Raw genomic sequence first — 21559 nt, forward strand, 5'->3', positions numbered from 1 at the left:
AAAGTGATTTGCAAACTCACAAGTGGTATATAAATTGATATTTTTGGTGAGTAGAGTTGCAGTGTAGTAGAGGAAAATTTTAGTTGAGTCAGAAAAGTCACTACAAAGACTGGGTGACTTTTGAGACATTACTTTTAGCCTTAGTTATCTCTTCTCAAAAATAGGGAAATTAACATGAAATTCACATAATAACTATGATAAATAAGTGAAATAACATGTAATACATATTACATGTCCAGTATTTCAGCAGCAGCAGGATTTTTTCTTAACACTATGTACATTATGCCTGTGTATTAGTTTTCTATCGCTGTCATAACAAATTACCATAAACTTAGTGGCTTCACACAGAAGAAACATTAACTTACAGTCTCGTAGGTCAGAAGCCTGGGATCGTCTCATGGGCTAAAATCCACATATCAGCAGACTGTGTTCCTCTTTGGAAGTTCTAGGGGAGAGTTAATTGTCTGCTCATTTAAGTCATTTTCAGAATTCATTTGTTAGCAGCTATAGGACTGAGATATCTTTCTCTGCTGGGTATCATCTGGAGGCTGTCCTCAGCTGGTAGAAGCCACCGGTATTCCTTGATTTACGGCCCTCTTCCTCCATCTTCCAAGGCAGTAATGGCAGTTTGAGTCCCTGTCACACTTCAAATCTCTCCTCCTTTCTCCATGTGATTTCATTGATTTACTCCTCTGATTTTAATGAGACATGTGATTAGATTGGGCCCACCTGAATAATCCAAAATAATCCTTCCATCTCAAAGTCTGGAACTTAATCATATCAGAAGTCCCTTCTGCCTGTTTTACCTTCTGTAAAGTAACATATTCACAAGTGCCTGAGATTAGGGGTCACTATTCTGTCTACCACAAGTAGGTATTGTGCTAACAGATGTACAAAATAATGTAAAAACTATCAACCCTATTAGTAAGGATTCTGAATGTAAATTTAAATACTTTTTGTTTTGTTTTGGACAGAGAGAGTGTGCGAGCGAGCTCACACAGGTTAGGGGCAGAGAAAGAGGGAGAGAGATAGAGAATCCCAAGCAGGCTCCACACTGTCAGTACAGAGCCCAAAGAGAACCTCAAAGTCATGAGAACCGTGAGATCATGACCTGAGCTGAAATCAAGAGTTGGTTGCTTAACCTGACTGAGCCACCCAGGCACCCTCTGAGTGTAAATTTGATAATCAAACCAATTTAGTGAGGTAGGTACTAGTATGGACTTAACTTTCTGGATGAGGAGGTTGAGACATGAAAGGAAATAGAATTTGCTTAAAGTCATCAAATCAGTGAGCTCAAGTTTGAAACCAGTCAGTCTGGTCTAGGAAAGCCAAACTATTATCCTCTTTGAGTTCATTGTCAAATGGGTGTTGGGGAGATGGGGAAAACAATGAAGTTAACATGTAAATGTCATGTTACAATTGTGGTAAATTCTAGAAAGGAGCTGTGGATGGTGCCAAGAAAGCTTGAAGTTGAGAGATGGACCCTAGCTTAGAGAAATGCTAGGACTTGGCTGTTGCTAAAGTCTGACAAATGCATGGGATGAACTAGATAAAGTCAGAGTACATTCCAGGCAGAGGGCTCAGCCTCTGTAAATGGCCTGTAGCAAGAGGGCACTTACCCAATATGGAAAGACTGAAAGAAAGCTATTCATGGCCAGAGGTGAAGGGAGGAAAGGGGAGTATAAGCCAAAGTGAGGCTGGAACAGAAGGTGGAAGTCAGACTACAAAGGGTTTGAGGCTACGTTAAAGGTTTGTATTTATCCTAGAAGCTATGGGAAATATTGTAAGACCTGAGCAACATGATCAGATTGATGTTCCAAACATTAACTTTGGCTCTAATGGGGAAATATGTTGGAGGAAGGCAAGAGTAGAAGCCAAAACACCCAGGGGAGGCTGTCACAGTAGCATTGAGGCTCAATGTTAAGATGTTGGACTAAAGTGGCAATAAGGAGTGATGGAAATTAGAGGTATTTTGAAGATATTTATCAAGTAAAATTAAGAAGTGTGTGATACATTGGAAGTGGGGATGCTAAGTTAGGCAATTGAAAAGCCCCAATGCATGTCTATTTACTCTTTCCCCCTGTTTATTATCCTTGTTGAGGCTCATTATAATGTTCTTGGAGTCTTAGAAAATAGTGTTTATCCTTCTAGGCCTCTTGATTCTTCTTCCTTGCCTGGAGCTCTTGATTCTAGAAGTCTGGCTTGAGGTTTTGGAATTCAGGAATTACATGTTTTTGTTTTTGTTTTTAAATAAGCTTTATTTTTTTAGAATAGTTTTAGCTTCAGAGCAAACTGAGTGGAAGGTACAGGGATTTCTCATATACCCATATGCTCTAGCATACCTATAGCCTTCCTCATTGACATTCCCCATTGTAGTGCATTTGTCACAGCTAATGAACCTGTATTAATACTTCGTCACCATTCAAAGCCCATAGCTGACATTACAGTTCACTCTTGGTATTGTGTATTGTACGGGTTTGAAGAAATATATAATGACATGTATCTGTTACAATGACATACAGAAGAATTTGACTGCCCTAAAAATCCTCTGTGCTCTGATCTGCCTTTTTATTTCTCCCTCCCCTATAACTCTTGGCAACCATAGCACTTTTTACGGTTTCCATAGTTTTTATTTTTCTGGACTGTCATATGAGTGGAATCATATAGTATGTAGTCTTTCAGATAGGCTTCTTTCACTTCGTAATAAATTTTCAAGGTTTCTCCATGTCTTTTCACGGCTTGGTAACTCCCTTATTTTTAGCACTAAGATTCCATCATCTTGATATACCAGTTTATTTATTCATTTACTTACTGAAGGACATCTTGATTGCTTCCAAATTTTAGCAATGATGACTAAAACTCTGTGTGCAGGTTGTTGTGTGGATGTAAATTTTCAACTCCTCTGGGTAAATACAAAGGAGTTTGACTATTGTATCATATGCTAAGTGTATGTTAAGTTTTGTAAGAAACCACCAAACTGTCTTGCTAAATACATGAGCCAATGTTGCAGTCCCACCAACAATGAGAATACCCCTTGTTCTACATCCTCACACACATTTGGTGTCAACAGAGTTCAGATGTTGGCCGTTCTAATAGGTGTGTTGTTGTATCTCATTGTTTTAATCTGGGCTTCCCTGATGATACTGATGTGGAACATCTTTTCATATGCTTATTTCCCATTCCTATATCTTGTTTGGTGTGACATCTGTTAAGATCTTTGGCTCATTTTTTAACTAGGTTATTTTTCTTACTCAACTTTAGGAGTTCTTGCGCATTTTGGATAACAATTCTTCATCAGTTGTGTGGTTTGCAAAAATTTTCTTTCAGTCTGTGGCTAGGCTTTTTATTCTAACACTGCACGGACAGTGCTTTTGCAGTGTCTTTTTTAAAACATACCTCATTTGAATATTGTTCTATTCCAACAAGTTTGAGAAACACTGATATACAAAGGGTGTTAAATCAGTAGGTCTTAGCACTGGCTGCACATTAGAATCACTTGGAGTGTTTTTAAAAATATGTATATCTACACCAGGGCCTTGCCTGAGATAATTAAATCAGGTGTCGCAAGTTAGGTCTGGGCATTGGTGTTTCAATATGCAACCAGCACTAAATTCCAGGTTAAGTTTTATGTGTGTATAAATATATACTTATATATATTATATGGATACTTATATACACGTATGTATATACATATGTGTGTATATATATATATATATATATATATATATATATATATATAAATCCTGGGGTAATGTAAAAATGTATGTATATACATAGGTGTGTCTGTGTGTATATGTACATATATATGTATACATGTGTGTATATATATATATATGTGTATATATGTGTGTGTGTATGTATATATGTGTGTGTGTGTGTGTGTGTGTATATATGTATATATGTATATGTATATATGAAGCCTGGGGTAATGTAAAAATAGAAGCATACCAGGCATAGGGTAAAGATGATATACAAATCCAAACAATGATAAGTTATTCAAAAAGAAATTGATAAAGTAGTAAAGGAACTGAATTATTCTCCATCCATAGGGATGTTTTCAACCTTTTCCAAATGAATGTATAAAAATTATTTTCACATCCTCCAGCAGAAATGATTAACTAGTATATCAGACAGTATACGCCTGTGTTTACTTTAAAGCAGACACAAAACAAATACATCAAATTTAGATTCCCTCTTCATAAAAGGAATCAAAGCATTTAAATAAAGGTAAACACTTTTGGACATAACAATTATCATGCTCTGAAGTTATCTACATAATAAAGGCAAAACTATCATTTCTATACTTGAAAATTTTATATTTTGATGTCTCAAAACTTAATCTTTTAATTACATTAAAAACTTGCAATTTGTTATTTGATACTTGTGTCCATTATTCAGATAGGTTTGCATTAAAGCAAAAGTATAAATGACGAATAATATAGCTATAAAATGATTTATGTAATAATTAAATTTAAAAATAACAATGCCAGTGACCTAAGGATCATCATCTCATTTACTAGTAATCTAAAGAGGACAATCTAGATCTATGATGATTAAAAATGATCATCCAAGGGGCAACTGGGTGGCTCAGTTGGTTAAGTGTCTGACTTTGGCTCAGGTCATGATCTCACGGTTTGTAAGTTTGAGCCCCACGTCAGGTTCTATGCTGACAGCTCAGAACCTGGAACCTGCTTCGGATTCTGTGTCTCCCTCTCTCTCTGTCCCTCCACTGATCATGCTCTGTCTCTCTCTCAAAAATAAATAAATATTAACAATTAAAAAAAATCTTATTATCCAAATCTTAAAGATGTGAAGGTCTAGAGCGATGCCTGTTTTCACTCACTTGTTTATTTTTTTAGTTATAGTCTTTGAGTTACAACTGATAGACAATACTGTGTGTACTTAAAATGGGTGATAAATGTGTGTATATAAAATGCACAATTTAATGTTTTACAGACATATACACTTAGGACATCAGCTAACTAAGATAGTGAACATACTTACCATCTTCCAAAGTTTATTCACGCCCCTCCTCAGCTCCCACTTTCCCTTGTGCGCCACTCACATATGTGCACAACGTATTCCTTTCTTGTTCCAATTTTAGTATATGTGCTACCAAAGTGAGCATAGAATTTACTCCTTTTTGTGTAGATTTTTTTTTCTACCCACTGTAATTATTGATACTCATCCAGATTGTTGCATGTACCAGTAGTCCTTTTTTTACTGTTGCTGAGTCTACTGTTGTAGATGGGCCACAGTTGCTCTATTGGCTTCTTGATGGACATTCAGAGTGTTACCAGTTTTTGGCTACTACAAATAAAGTTTCTATGTACATTCATATACAAGTCTTTGTGTTAACATATGTTCTTATATTTTGGGACCCAGGAATAGAATAGCTGGATCAACTAAGTGTCTATTTGATTTTTTAAGACATGGTCAAAAGATTGTACAAAGTGGATGTAGCATTTTATATTCCTGCCAACATTTTCTCCAGAGACTAACCAAAGGCTTGCCTCTGAACATTTCAGAATTTGGGTATGGGTAGGGTGTATTAGATCGAGTACTTTAAGTCTTTCTGTTTCTAGTATGGTACCTTATCTCAATACTTACTGTGTCTCTCTGATCCTGGATTCTGAGATTCTTGGACTCTATTTCTCCAGAAAAGAAGTAGGTCATCTCATTGGAGAGACTGAACAAAGGATAAATTGTTTTCATGGGGTCAGGGAAGAAGACATGGGGCCCAATTGCTCTTGTACAGACTGCCAAATAATTGGTCATTTTCACAGGCATGCCTCCCCCACTTCCCACCTTCAGAGACACTGGATGTCTCAAGTCTGAAGTTTTCCAGGGTTGTAAAGGTTAGTTAGCGTATTTCTCATTGGCATTTTCCTTAACATCCACTTAGGCTGCAGCTTTCTCCTTTGTGCAGTCACCTATCACTTTGGTCATAACTCTGTTGTTAAAATATTTAAAAAGGAACTTAGAATACCATGGATGACATCAGAGGGGAGGAAAGTGAAGGCAGGACTGATTATCAGCCATTGTGCATTGTTATGGATATCCACGTTAAAATACTCACACGGCTTTCATACACATTGGTTATTAGTTGATAGTTCAAGCCTCCTGTCCCTTCTGTGAATCTTTGGATTTAACGACTGATAAGATTATACCTGGCATAGTAGAAGGGCTTCCAGGACCCGGTTAGAGCACTCAACTCTGTCCATTCTGATTGCTGGGAATGTGTTCTGATTGACCCGCATGTTTTCTGATTAATTGGCTCCTGGTTTTGATCGGTCAGTATCTATAATATACTATGTTAAGTAATTTTAGTATCACCTCTGAATAAAGGAACTCTACCCTCTATCCCCTGGAGAGTATCTGAAAAAAATGAAGTATTTGTTTGAAGTAGAGCAGATTCCAGAAGGATATATTCTTTCCAGATACAGTAGGGCTTATTGACTAGATGGAGATCAACTACAGATTATAGATTTAGACCTAGGACAGATTTATTCTTAACATAAACATGAATTTTCTAAGTGCTAAACCTTTCCAACATTTAAATTTTAATATCTATAGCATATAATATATAACAAAAGTATATGACTTTTAAGTATAACATTATACTTATTAGGAGTCTTATCAAAAAGATAAAAATGTTGGTAAGGGTATGGAGGAAGGGAACCATGTGCCCTGTTGGTAGGAATATAAACTGGTACAGCCATATGGAGAACAGTATGGAGGTTTCTCAAAAAATTAAAAATAGAACTACCATATGATCCAGCAGTCTCTCTTTTGGGTATATATACCCACAGGAAATGAAATCAGTACCTCAAAATAGATATATGCACTTCTATATATATTGTTGTATAATTCACAATAGCTAAAATGGGGAAACAATCTAGGTGACTATTGATGTATGAATGGATAAAGAAATATGTGTGTGTGTACACACACCGTGGAATATTATTCAGCCTTAAAAAAAGAAGATTCTGCTTTGCAACAACGTGAATGAAACTCAAAACACAGTGCTAAATGAAATAATCCAGGCAAAGAAAGAAAAACAGTGCATAATCTCCCCTATTGGTGAAATCTAAAAAAAATACATAAAAACAGAGAGTAGAATCGTGGTTGCCAGGGGCAAAGAGGTAGGTGAAATGGGGAGATGTTCAAAGGGCATGAAGTTGCATTTAGGTAGAATGAATAGGTCTTGTAATGTATGGCATGGTGACTATAGTTATTAATAATGTGTGGCTTATTAGAAGTTTGCTTAGAGAGTAGATTTCAGGTGCTCTTATCATGCTCCACTCCCCAAGAATGTAACCATATGAGGAGATGAAAATGCTAAATAGCTTGACTGCAATAATCATTTTACTATGTGTGTGTGTGTGTGTTTGCGTGTGTGTGTGTCAAAATATGTTGTGCACTTAAAATATATAAAGTTTTAAAAAATAAGTACTATTTTACAACTAAGAATAATACATACTTACATAGAAATTCATACTGGAAAACTTGAAAGCATAAAGTATGAATCAGAAAAGGGAAAATCTTCCCCTACAATTCACATGGAATCATAATTAATATTTTACTTCTGTGTAGGTTTTTTTCTAGGTAAAGGAAATTTGTTTCTGTGTTACAATGTTAATATTTTATCACTTCTTTTAAAAACCTATGTTATGATGATTTCAGAAAATTTTCCTTTGGGTCACAGGAGGAAGTTCATTCCTCTATTGAAGAAATTTCTGGTAATTCCCAAAATATATGTACAGAATATGTACTGAAAATCTACTCTTTGGTTATATTTGGAAAATGTTTTACTGTTTTGTGTCCTATTTTTGCTTCAAATCTCTAGAATTTTATGGTCACCTTTTGTTGTCTCCAAGGACTTTCCTGGGTTATATTACTCTTGGTCAATTCATTCACTGGATGAACGCAAGTCCCTTAACTTCTCCAAATTGCATGTTTGCGGAGTCTGTGGTGTGTAATAAATTTTAGTGAATGATTGTACACTACTAGATCGAAGTAGGGGTAGTGTATTTCACTGCTGTTAGCACCAGTTTCTCTTAGTGCTCAGATAGAAACCCAGCCCCACAGTTCCTGCCTAGCTCCTGGCAGGCTGTTGCTTGGTCAGAAACATCTCAGCTTCATCAATGAGTAATATCTACCATTTTAGACCATGAATACCTGGAAGCATACTTCGTGGATGCTAGAGAGAGAAGCAGGCTTTCTCTGCTTTTGTCTAAGGAAGATTTACTCATTTCATGATGTTGGATGTTTGACGATGGTAACACCCATTTCTTCTTGGAAACTCCCACCCCATGTACAATGTTGTTGTTAAGCCTTCCCTGACCCAGGAAACACACTCATAATGTTGCCAGTCTGTTGCTCAAAGGATGGACTATGTAGCTTTAAATGACACTGTGGAATATCAACAGCTCAGATTAAATATATGTTTGTGAGGGGGAAAAAGGATCTAAATTTCTACAGGCAAGTGCTGCTAAAATAAACATACTCATTTTATATGCACATAGAGAATGCGTAATACATCAGCCTGTAGCCTCCACACTGAGATTTGTTGGATTCCATAGTTGTCATAGATCAAGGGGTGTGTACTTACTTGTTTTGTGTCAATTAAGTACCAGACTTGTGATTTTTTTGTTACAAAGTACTCTTCCAAAGGTAGACAAAAGTTATCAAAGGAAACAACACTGTTCGTAGTGCAAGTGCTATTTTTCTTTGTTTTTTAAAACTTTTCTGAGAGATAATTGGCATACCATATAATCCACTCATTTACAATACACAATACAGTGATTTTTAGTGTATTCGCTGATACAGGCATCTGTCACTACCATCACTTTTAGTTTTTGTCACCTCACAAAGAACCCATATCTATCTCTGTTCCTCAGCCTCTATTCCTTCTATCCCTAAGCAGCTACTAATATACTTTTTGTCTCCGTAGATACACATATTCTTGATATTTAATATAAATAGAATAATACATTGTGTTTGTAATGGGTGGCTCCTTTTGCTTGGTATACTGTTTTCAAGGTCCATCCGTGTTGTGGCATGTATCAGCACTCCATTCCTTTTTGTGGCCAGAAAATATTCCATTGTATGGTTGCCACATATTGTTTATTGATTTGTCAGGTGGATATGTGCATATTTCCACCTTTTGGCCATTATGAATAATGCTGCTACAACTATTTGTGGTAAGTTTTCTGTGGAAGTGTGTTTTTATTTCTCTTAGACACACACCTAGGAGTGGAATTGCTGAGTTATACATAAATAGTAACTTCTCTTTTTCCTGTTTTAAAAGTAAATTTTTGGTGAGTACTCTGATGCAAATTATATATATGTGAGTATATACACAAATACATGTATATATATGTGCATCTACATAAGTAAATACATGTATGTACATATATCTCACAGAAAGGATAAAAGGATAAAGATAAAAATAAAAAGCATGTATAAGCCCATCATTTAGAGACATATTTTAGCCCTTGTGTGTACATATCCACATATAAATATATCCAAATTGACATCATAATGTGCATAGTTTTACATCTTTCTTTGATCTTTGATATTGTAATCAGCATTGCATGCATTACTACATCATACAGATGTAACTTACCTAACCAATTAATTAGTGGACATTGTGTTCTTTTTAAAAGTTGGTATTATTAATACTTAATGCCTAAAAATACCACATATCTTTTGATTCTTGGGATAAATTTCCAAGATTGGAACTGATCAAAGGTTATGAACAGATTGCTGCATTATTGCCATATTGAATTACATGACTTAAGGTCTTTTTATTTATTTAAGAGAGAGAGAGAGAGAGAGAAAGAAAATGTGAGCGGGGGAGGGGCATAGATAGAGGGAGACACAGAATCCGAAGCAGGCTCCAGACTCTAGGCTTTGAGCTGTCAGTACAGAGCCAGATGCAGGGCTTGAACCTAAGAACTGTGACACCATGACCTGAGCCGAAGTCAGATGCTTAACTGGCTGAGCCACTCAGCTGCCCCAACTTAAGGTCTTTTTAAAATAGTTTTTGTAAGAATTGAGTAAGAAACCATGTGCAAAAAGTCACTAAGTCAAAGTAGCCCTTACTTAATGCTGTGAGAAATTTTACTTGGGGGGAGAGAGTGATTCTGAGATCAATACTTAAAAAAAGACAAAATTAGTTTATATGAAGCACCAAAAATAAATGGTAAACAATGAGATTCAAATGCATGTTCAACACTGATAGATTTGAACTAGAAGGAAGGTAAGAGGAAAATGACAAGAGGAATGAGGGTGGAGTTGGCTGTAATAATTCTCTTACCTTTTTTTTTTAAATAAAAATCTGGGCTCTTTTTTACATAAGCTGTATTTAACTGAGTGCACGTGAACACAACATATAACAACCATCCTTTGTCCCTGGACACTAGCTTTATGGGGTCATCTGCAGAGAAATGTCTATACATATCCATAAATGGATCCAATTCAGCAAAACATAATGTTAGGCACCAAGTTATCTGATGAAGAAATCAAATAGTGATGGCAACAACAATAATTTTTTTTTGGCAAATATATGTGAACCAAAACAGGAGAAAATGCTCATGTAAAAGACCAAATAATGTGTACCAAAAATGATTTGATATTTGTGTATATCATGAAATGATAACACAGTAAGTCTAATTTTGTTTTTTTATTAGTTTTTTAAAAATGTTTATTTTTGAGAGAGAGTGGCAGGGGAGGGGCAGAGAGAGAGGGAGACACAGAATCTGAAGCAGGCTCTGGCTCTGAGATGTCAGCACAGAGCCTGATGGGGGGCTGGGTCTCGTGAACTGTGAGATCATGACCTGAGCTGAGGTCAGATGCTTAACCTACTGAGCCATCCAGGCACCCCTTATTTTTTTTAAAAGTTTATTTGTTTTGAGAGAGAGAGAGACAGCAGGGGTGGGGGAGGGGCAGAGAGAGAGAGAAAGAGAGAGAGAATCACAAGCAGGCTCCATACAGTCAGAACAGAGTCCAACATGAGGGCCAAACCTGGAAAGCTGCAATTTCATGACCTGAGCTGAAATCAAGAGTCGGATGTTTCACTGAGCCCCCCAGGAACCCCTAGTTTTAAACAACCATCACTACATAGATACATATTTGTTTTCTTGTGATGAGAACTTTTAAGATGTACTCTTAGCAACTTTCAAATATGCAATGCAGTATTAGTAACTAAAAAAACAGTAAGCATTGGTTCAAATGCTTTTCAAAAGAAGCAAAAAGTAAAAGTCTGGGGAACATACCTTAAGAGATACTAACATTTTTGCAGTATTTGTTAAAAGTCTGAAGAAGGTGATTCTGGAGGAAGAATACAGCAAAGAGAAACATATTAATATTAGTCCATTTTATCTTAAAAATGGATACCCTTCAGAATTACTATTTACATACCTCTATGTATTATCTATTGGTCTCGCATATGTGAATACATGTATTCAATGTCATTTTTATTGTTTACTTTTTTCTGAACTATTGAGGAAGACTTGAACTTGTCAACCATGGTTTTGCCACTTTGGATCTTTTTTAGAAATAAAATTTCTGGGCTTGAAGGAGTCTTGCAAGAAGAGAAGTCTTCCCAGAGGATGGGAAGATTTAGCTATGCCTTCAAGGATGCATTTGCTTCCCAGCCTAAAAATCAATCAGTAGATGAAACAAACCAAAATTCAGTTCTCAGATGTGGGGCACAGCCCTTCTGGAACTGTTTTTGGCAGCCTATATTAAGTGCCTATTGCTGTATCATATTGCCAGATATTCTATAAGCCAGTGATCAGAAACTAGAATGGGGAAGATGTAAGATATAACTCATTACTCAGAAAGCACATAGTCCGAGAAGGGCGCTGAAGGGAAAGGTGACTTAAATAGTGCTCTTGTCTATAATCCCTGTGTTCCTTGCCCTGAAAGCCACAGAAAGTCAATAAGCAGATGTGGATAAGTGATCTTCCAGACATCTTGGGGCACACAACTGTCATGGTGGGGGACAAGACTTTTTCTTTTCCTTTCCCTTTCATATTTTCTCTGGCTGGTATCACTTTAAATAATTGCTTCTTACTCATTGTAGATATTTATAGATTCCCTGCCAAAACAGTAGGGACTTATTTTAGAAGATCACAGATTCACAGGGAACAAAATGTCTTAACAGTGATTAAAAGGATAATGTTCAAAATGCAGCTAATGGTTATTTCTTTGCTCAGCTACATACAGTGTTCACTTCTCTTGATTTTTTAAATTAATTATGGAAGCAGATGGTGGGGATCCTCAGTTCATATCTCAGTGTCTAATCCCTGAATTGAAGGTGTTTAAGCAAATGATCTCTCAGATTCACTTTAGCTCTAAATTTTGGTGAGCCTGTACAATTTCTTCTCTTAAAACAAGCATAGGATTATCTAATCAAGCTTTAGACTCCCTGATCAAAAATGGCTAATGGCTTCAAATTGCCCATTTTAACCTAGTACTCAAATATCTTTGACTAATTTGTACCCAGTCTATGTTCACATGGTCTCCCAGCATTCCTCACTACAAACACTCCACTGACTCTGTTGGTCTCCTAATTATATTACTAATCTGACTTGTTTTCTCCTTTATTCCATACTATGTTCTCTTTCCTTACTCCTATACCATTCTATCGCTTTATCTAAAGGCTCCTCATGTTCTCATATCAAAACCACTCATGTTTCTACTCTGCCCATTTGGGAAGACTGGGGCTGGAGAGTGAGAGGAATCTCTGAAGTTGTTGGCATAGTAACCTTGGACCAGTTACTTAAGACTTCTACAGGTTCTGGTTTTCTCATCTGGTAAATAAAATTCCTAAGAGTACCTGGCTCATAGAGATCTTGTGACGGTGAATCCGAAGTACTTTAATGTGTTTTTGGTACATAGTAGCAAGTTGAGTAGATGGTTATGAGGACATTGATAGGTATTCTTTATCATTATTGCATATTTGGTCTTTGCCATGATGGATCTTGCTTACGTTTTAATCTCACCAGTTTGAAAATTCTCTTGAATGATAGCTTATCTGTCCTATGCTAACCTGTGTGTGATTTTACTGCAGAATGTTCTCCTCCACTGCTGTGAGGAAAACAGTCTGATATTTAGGAGAAAGAAAAGGCTCCTTGTCTTTGACAGAAAGCAGGCAATTTAACTCCCTCAACTCTTCCTGCCATCTGCCTTAGCTGTGCTTTGTTTTTGTGAGAATTTTTAGCCCATTCCAATTACACCTGGTCTCCACTCCTTCCTGGATCTCAGATTCACTTTAGCTCTAAATTTTGGTGAGCCTGTAGAATTTCTTTTCTTAAAACAAGCACAGGATTATCTAGTAACCTAGATATCTAGTAAACTAGAGGGCATGTTACTGAAGTGAGCAGGAACAATTACATGTCCTTCTGATCTATAGTCATGAGTTGTGACGCATGACACAAGGCAGGCAATTGGCAGTCAGCCCACTCTGCATTCTTAGATGGCATTTAAGTCTCACTCTAATTCACAGTAACTAGAGAAAAGTATTTCTACTGAATTATTGAGTGTTTATATCATAGTACGTTTTAGTGAATATATGGGTAGAAAAATTAGGAACATTTTAATGGGACCCATAATATTGAATCTACCTCATGAGAACATAGAAATCATCCTGGTTTCTAAACATTTTGTGTAGTTACTGATAAACAAAAACAACACATCTGAATAGGTCAAATTTCAGTTCAATTCCAGGGTTGGGTTGTTTAGTGGCTTATTTTTGTTTTACTCTTCCAAAATCGTTTTTTAACATAATTGACACCCAGTGGCTTATTGTTAGAAATGCTAGACACTGAAGTGGCTGATTCATGGCAGATTATTTTTGACTTGGTAATTATGTCCACCCAAGTTATAGGGGTGTTTTTTTCCTCGAATTTTTTGTATATCTCTAGGTGATACTATTTATAGGTTTCTCAGTAGAATTGGGTAGGCTTTTTTAAATGGCTTATAACTGGGCCTCAGGTGTTCGAATTGTAGGAATCACTTAAACTGGTCAGAGCTCGGGAGCTTGAGTACCCCAGTGGTGAGCTGAAATCATCCATTGTTTATCAAAGAGTTGCCATGTCATTCCTCACCTGTACAGCCCAACAATCATCAGGCACTGTGCCATTTGACTCATCATTCATTCATCAAACATACATTAAACTGCTGGCTATCTGCTCTGTGCCCTAGTGATGCAAACATGAACAGAACACATTCTCTTCACTCCCGACTGTGGCAAAAGTGTGATGTTATAAAAACTGAAGATCGCATTGGAAACTTGATGACATCAACAAGTCCAAACAGCTCTTACATGTATTTCCTCAGCTACGAAATTGGGATAATGTCTATCCTGACTGACTTGTTTTCAAGTGATCAGATAGGCTGGTACACATGGGAGCACTTTGTAATGGCAATAACAGTATAAGATTTTTTTTAAACATAGTAGCCTGTTGGTCTATAAGACTTAAAAGCATTCCTCCTCAAATATCCAATTTGTTAGAGAACAAGGATAACTTCAGAATGTCAAAGGATGGATCTGTCTTGTGTCTTTTAAAGCTAGATTTATCATTAGAACTGCTGCTTGAAAAAAAAAAAAAAAAGGACAAAACTGAATTGAGGCCTGCCATAAAAAAAATACTTCATTTGCAATCTTTAATGCTATTAGGACCCTTTTATTTTTCCACAGATGTAACATGATTTTGCATCTTTAGAACTGCATAGCTCCTGAAATCACCCAACAGTGCTCCTGAATTTGACACACTTTGATTTTTAAAACTACTCCCTATCTTTCCATTTATTGCAACTTTGAAGCAAATATGAAATTCAGGAACACACAGTAATGTTCTCAGATACCCACTTGTTTACTGTGTAACTTGTTCTCTCATTGGGTAACATTTTTTATGTTTAAAAAAATTTTTTTTAAATCTTTATTTATTTTTGAGAGAGAGACAGTGTGTGAGCAGGGGAAGAGCAGAGAGAGAGAGGGGGGGGAGATACAGAATCAGAACCAGGCACCAGGCCCTGAGCTGTCAGCACAGAGCCTGATGTGGGGCTTGAACTCATGAACTGTGAGATCATGACCTGAGCCGAAGTTGGCTCAACCAACTGAGCCACCCAGGTGCCCCAAGTTTTTTTGTTTTGTTTTTTTTTTAATTTTTATTTTTGTCTTTTTTTTTTTTTTTTAAAGAGAGAGGGAGGACATGAGCATGAGTTGGGGAGAGGGGCAGAGGAAGAGAGAGAATCCCAAACAGACTCCACTCTCAGCATGGAGACTGACATGGGGCTTGATCCTACAACCCTAAGATCATGACCTGAGCTAAAATCAGGAGTCCAACACTCAATCAAATGAGCCACCCAGGCATCCCTCATTTGGTAACGTATTGAACCATTATGACTTAAAGACACTTACACAGCTTGGTAAATTAGAAGGGTGTGAATATATCTGACCTGAGGAGATAATTTTATACATGTCCAATAAGATAGGGTAAAAAAAAAACATTGCTGAGAGGAAAGGATGGTACTATAATGTATTTGATTATAATTTGTTAAAACCATGTTGAACAGATTAATTAGGGAATAAATTTTAAAATGTCACATATGTAATGTTAGAAGAACCCATGTACTTAAAATGTGGTTTTCAAATTCTTTTCTTCATGTTCTAAATTACTCACATTGTGATTTAAAAAAATTTTTTTTTAATGTTTGTTTATTTTTGAGAGAGATACAGAGAGACTGAGTGCAAGTGAGGGAGGGGCAGAGAGAGAGGGAGAGCAAGCGAGGGAGGGGCAGAGAGAAAAGGAGGCATAGAATCCAAAGCAGGCTCCAGGCTCCGAGCTGTCAGCACAGAGCCCGATGCGGGGCTTGAACTCACAAACCGTGAGATCATGACCTGAGGTGAAGATGGTCGCTCAACCGACTGAACCACCCAGGCACCCCTGTGATTTCTATCAGTGCAGCTGTGTTCATTTCTCTCATTTTTTTGAGTCTTCTCACAGAGACACGTTTGGTTTTAATATTAATGAACCAAGAGATGGATTGTGAACTTCACTGCCAGTGTTGATCTGATTTGTAAAAAGCTAATATATTTATGTGAATTCACCATTTCTTTTTCTTTTCTGTGTAATAATCCATGAGCTAAATGGGTCTGAGACTCTTTGGGGGGTCAATGTTCATGCAGAATAGCTAAAGTTGTACACCAGACATGGGCTGAAATTCCATTGAAATTAGTTTGTGGGTGGAAATTAGTGGCTGGACATAGGTAAACTGAAACCATCTGGAAGAGTTTAAACAGTCACTGAAACGAGAGGGTTTCAGCAAGATAGTGCATTTACACAGGTGAGAGTCTGACAGCGGCTGGGGTGAGTTAGTTTCATGGTGATCCTATCCCTGTTAAATTCATTGAGTCACATTGTATGCATGCATTTAGGTTACAAGAATACAAGTCTATATAACGATAGCCAAAAAGTAAAAAAAAATGAGGAAAAATAAGCATTTACATTTTGCAAATGAATACATTAGTGATTTCCCTCCATGAGCAGAAATGGACTTTTCTTCAATGGGTCTCAAGTCTCCATGCCACATAAAGTGTTAGCATTTTTCTAAGCTGAGTGAAACATTAACATTTAAACACAGTATTATTTTAAAGGGATGAAAGCAAACACTTCAGAGCGATAGGTTCGTATGTTGGAATTAAAAACATTGATTCATTTATTGAAATCATTTATTGAAATTCATTTATTGTTTTTACTGTTCTTACTGGGTTTTCAAGCATAGTATTGATATATTTTTGCCTTATAGACTTATGTTATAATCTAACTCAAAAGCAAGCCGAGACTCATCTGTATTATGATTAAGAAATACAGTTGGCCAGGACAAGTATCTAATTAAGGTAGACACTGGATACTGCAGGATAGTGTGGGTCTAGGTAGTGGGTGCTTCCTGTCAGCAGATAACTAATAAAGGGAGTCTGGCAGGTCTGGGGTGTTAAACAGGTTTCAGAGATAAACAACGACAAGTAGGAAAGCACAGTTACTGGGATTTCAGGCTTGAAACACATTTCAGAGATGGAGAGATGAGCAAAGACAGGGAGCAAAAAGAGAGAAGGGCTAGCAAATGGTATTACAATATGCTCCTACTGTACAAGTCATTTGCTTTCTGATCTGTATCAATTTAAGGTTACTTGCCAATTATGTTCAATAAATATGTCAGGAATTTCTTTGCCATAAAGACCCAAATATTCTATGAGATAATCAGACTCTTTTGTCCTATTCATGGTCTTTCTTCAGCTATCTTAAATATGTTCCTCTATGTGTGGAATCAAGGATAATTTTTAAAATAATCTTGGATAATGCAGCTTTTGTTAGAATATAAATACATTTGAGGGGAAAAAATTGCTTTGCTTTTTGAAAGACCTTAAGAAGATGAAGAAAAAAATACGGCAAGGATACAGAAAAGTACATAAGGCCTAAGTAAAATAGTGAGATTAAATTTTTCTTATTTCAGTCTGGCAGGGGCATACAAGAGTTTCCCTAGGGAAAGGTTATTGTAGCAGACTGTTTACTCAAGGACACAGACTCAGACGGAAGTGAGTGTGCAGGAAGTTTGTTGGGGCAAGGACTCCTTTTTGGGGGGTCCCCATGTCAGTCCTTGAATAGGAGCTAATAGGGGAAGGGGGTCTTGCCTTCACTGAAGCCCTACTTAGATGGGAAAATAAGATTTTTAGTCCTGAAGGGGGTATGGGGAGGAGGAGACTTGGGGAGTCCATCTCTTGCCCTCAGATCTATTTGTCCTATAAGTCTAGGGAGCATCTCCTTTAGGACTCTGGTGCTCCTTGTTCTGGGGGAAACTTTGAAGAGAAAGGTTAGTAGGGGAAGTGGCAACCCCTACTGCTGTTACAGGCAGGCTTGAGGTTAATTCCTTTATGATTCATTCTAGATCTATTACCATTGGTTAGTTGCTCTGCTGGTTGGGGAAGCTTTCTTTTGAGTCACCCAGACCTTTATTCTTGGGGGAGTCCAGTCCCCATTTACCATATTTTGCTTAGACTGTGGCTGTGGCGATTAGGGATTTTTTATCAAAACTGTGTGTGTGTGGAGGGGAGTACTAACGTCAGTCATCTGAGTGCCAAAGAAGTTCCTCTTTCCCCAAGTGTATAATATCAGTTCTACCTCCTCCTGATGAGTAGGTCAGTTACCTTGTCAGGATGATATTTCTGTTTGTTTGTTTGTTTATTTATTTATTTATTTTTTTTTTACTAGCCTTGGACACCAGGTACCTAAGTGACACCTATATCAAATGTCCAATGGGACTTCAGCTATATCTACTTGGGGAAGGGTTATTTGTAAATCTGCAGAGCCCAGAAGTTTGGAAATGGAAGGCACACATCGCCCAAGTGGGTCACTGGTGGTGATAGTAAAGGGGATTGTTTCTGTGCCTTTCTCCTGAAACACATCTATTCTTGTTCTGGGTATAATGCAGCTTATAATGGTCACTGATTTAGCATACTGCAGGATGGTACCCCATACTGGGAGGATATTGTCTTTAATCTGGGGCCTCAGCAGCACCTTTAAGAGGCTATTCGAACACACGACTGGGCCAATAACTTCTGGGTAGTGAAAAGGAAGGACAAGTGGCCATGTGCACACTGCCTTATTTCCTTTGATGTAATGAGAGTTGCTTGGTCTGAGGTGAGGATGTGTGAGGTGCTCTGAGAGTGGATCAAATGCTCTGTAAATCCTTTGGTAGTAGTGCTTATGACGCTTTACCTGGAATGTGTAATATTTCTTGTCAAAATTAATTAAAGTGCCTTCTGGGCCAGAAAGGCTCCTTTGTAGCTAGCTGACCACAAAGAGGCCAGTTGTTCTCCATAGGATAGTGCTGTATCAGGGCTCATGATTGGTTTTTGTCATGTCATTTGACAGTGGCAGTAGTAGATAATCCTTGTTGTGTGAGCTTATATGCAATTTGGTTTATGCATGCCTCAATTTCTACCATAATATCAACAGGCCTGTTATGAGCACATGAGGATTTTTTCCTTTTTTTAAAGAAAGTTAAAGGCTTAAACTTCTTTTTTTAATTGCATCAAGGAACAACCTGAAGAATTTTGAACCATTTTCCTGATTTGAAAATGCTGGTCCAGAATCCCCATGGGTAATGCTTCAACAAACCATCTCATGGATATGTGGTCTGCCTTTTGCAGTCCCCCATTCATATGCTATTTCCATTTTTTTAACAACGAATTTGAGTAAGTAAGCATCTTTCAGTAAAAGCTCAAAGTCAGATACTAATTCAGAAACAATTGATCCTCAATCGGTTAATATTTATATGTTTAAAGTTTTTTTCATTACTAGACTTGACGTCAGTGTCATTCAAAGTTTGTGGACACTGCTCTGTGTACAAATACTCCAATGGAAGAATCCTAATAGCTCCTAGAAGCATAAACATCTTGAGCAGAACCTGCCATCATGGATCAAAAACTCTGTTGATACATACAATTTCCGAGTGCACATAATACACTTTGGTGGTCCTAAAATTCTACGTATGCCCCACATGTAGAATTGGAACTTAAAACACTATGTCCACCAACTCAAGGAAGCTAAATTGTGAGTAGAATTTCTTTTTCCAAATCTTGGACTTTAAAAAATGACCTGTCAGTTACAAGCTTCAGGAACTTCCTTGAAAATGGATGGGCAAAGAAATGTTGCTGTAATCTCTTGTTGGAAGAGTGAAGTCTTACTATAGGGGATGTAGACCTTAATTTGATTCACTTTGATTTGAGAGAAAATCCAGTAAGAGAAGAGTGTGATTAAATAAATCCATGAAGCTAAACTGATCAAAATCTCAATTAACTTTCTTTCTTTTCTTTTTTCTTTTCTTTTCTTTTCTTTTCTTTTTTTTCTTTCTTTCTTTCTTTCTTTCTTTCTTTCTTTCTTTCTTTCTTTCTTTCTTTCTTTCTTTCTTTCTTTCTGTTGTTTTTTGCCACACATAGATTTCATGAGAAAGAGGCAAAGAGTAAGAAATCCTTCCTATTCAAGATTTATCTTGCTCCAAAAATGCATCTTCCAGGGATGCATGACTCCTACCTTATTTCAGTCCAATGTGAGAACATCCCACATCCTCAATTCTATGCAGTGGTAATGTTTAAAATAATTACTTGGAGGTACCACAGGGCCTACAATGATCCAAAGAAAATTCAGTTATGTTCAGAGATTGTTCCTATTTAGGAAAGAAAACTTGTTAGTGTACTTGCAAAAAAACCCCAAAAACAAAAAACAAACAAATAAAAAACAAAAAAAAAAAAAAACAAAAACAAAACCCCACTTTTAATAGTGCAGAGGTGAGAGACTGACAATTTTCCAAATTAACTTGCAGTTAGTCAGATAGGATAGTCTATTTGTCAATATTCTGCTCATTCATGGTATTACTGTGTTTGAATAAACCCATACCTCAGTTGGAGGCATCCATGTCCTCTAAAGTTTAAGCAAAACAGTTCTTTAAAACACCCAATTTCACAGTGTTTGGACGTTTCTGAGTTGATTTCTTCAGGGTTTACTTGTTTTCCCTTTGTGGGAGACTATTACATTTTTGTTGCTTCCTAGTTGCAAAGGATTCTTTCTGGAATTCATAATAAGAAAATCTAACCACACCGAATATATAAGGATTTTTATGGCTCTGGTTAGAAAACTAACAACAGACAACAGGCAATTAGTGGCTGCCATGCTGTCCCAATCTACCACCCCTGTTCTGGGGCCATCCCCCCTCCAGAACTTTCATAGGCTGGCCTTCCGGCCAAGTGACCTTCTCCACAGAGTGTAGTCCCGTAGTCTTAAAGGGGGTGACTGACCCATCAGGCTAATAATTTACATATGTCCTGCCTTGTTCCCTTCTGTATCCCTTTGGGTTCTAATGAACGATATCCATATCAGACTGAGTTTTTATTTTCTGTCAAATGCTTATTTTAAATTTCTTCTTCTTCCCCCAGTCCTTGAAGAATAAGGAGCTCTTGACTTTACAGTTCTAACAATCTTAATTCAGTTCAGTTGACTCATTTTATGGATAAAAATAAAACTCAGACCAGGGAATTGATTTCCAAAAAAAAAAAAAACAAAAAAAAGTAAAGCTATTTAGAAGCACAGCTAATACTGTAACATAGGTCTTGTGCCTGTTGGGCCAATACCCCTTTCTACATGTGTCACTTTTTTGCTCCTTTTCAGCTTGGGATTGTAGTGATCAGGGATCACAGGATTGTTTATATACTTTCTATATCTGTCTATTATAACTATAAACTTGAATGTATGTTTACTGTGATATTTAATCATGTAATAGAAGGAGATAATGTAATTTCCCGTCTTACAAATCATGAAAAAATACCTTCTGTATTTTGCTAATGTTTGATATATTGTTATTGGAATATAAAAAAATTTTCCATAGTGTAAGTGGGCATAAATTCTTTTATGTTTCTCTTTCCCTGTTGGGATATGCTGACACAAGGCAACGATTGGTTACATTACATTAGGAGAACAACAGTTTAAAA

At 36.9% G+C, this 21559-nt stretch overlaps 1 long non-coding RNA gene across 1 annotated transcript; it reads right to left on the reverse strand.

Moving 5' to 3' along the window:
• Positions 1–371: 371 nt before the first annotated feature.
• LOC144616702 (uncharacterized) lies at positions 372–11340 on the reverse strand. The gene is made up of 4 exons (XR_013556293.1): positions 11283–11340; positions 6171–6301; positions 5611–5689; positions 372–445 (listed from the first exon to the last, which is right to left on the reverse strand). It is a non-coding gene; the product is annotated as an uncharacterized LOC144616702 (long non-coding RNA).
• Positions 11341–21559: the final 10219 nt, after the last annotated feature.

The sequence above is a fragment of the Panthera onca genome, chromosome B3, assembly GCF_046562875.1.
Source record: "Panthera onca isolate mPanOnc1 chromosome B3, mPanOnc1 haplotype 2, whole genome shotgun sequence".
NCBI lineage: Eukaryota > Metazoa > Chordata > Mammalia > Carnivora > Felidae > Panthera > Panthera onca.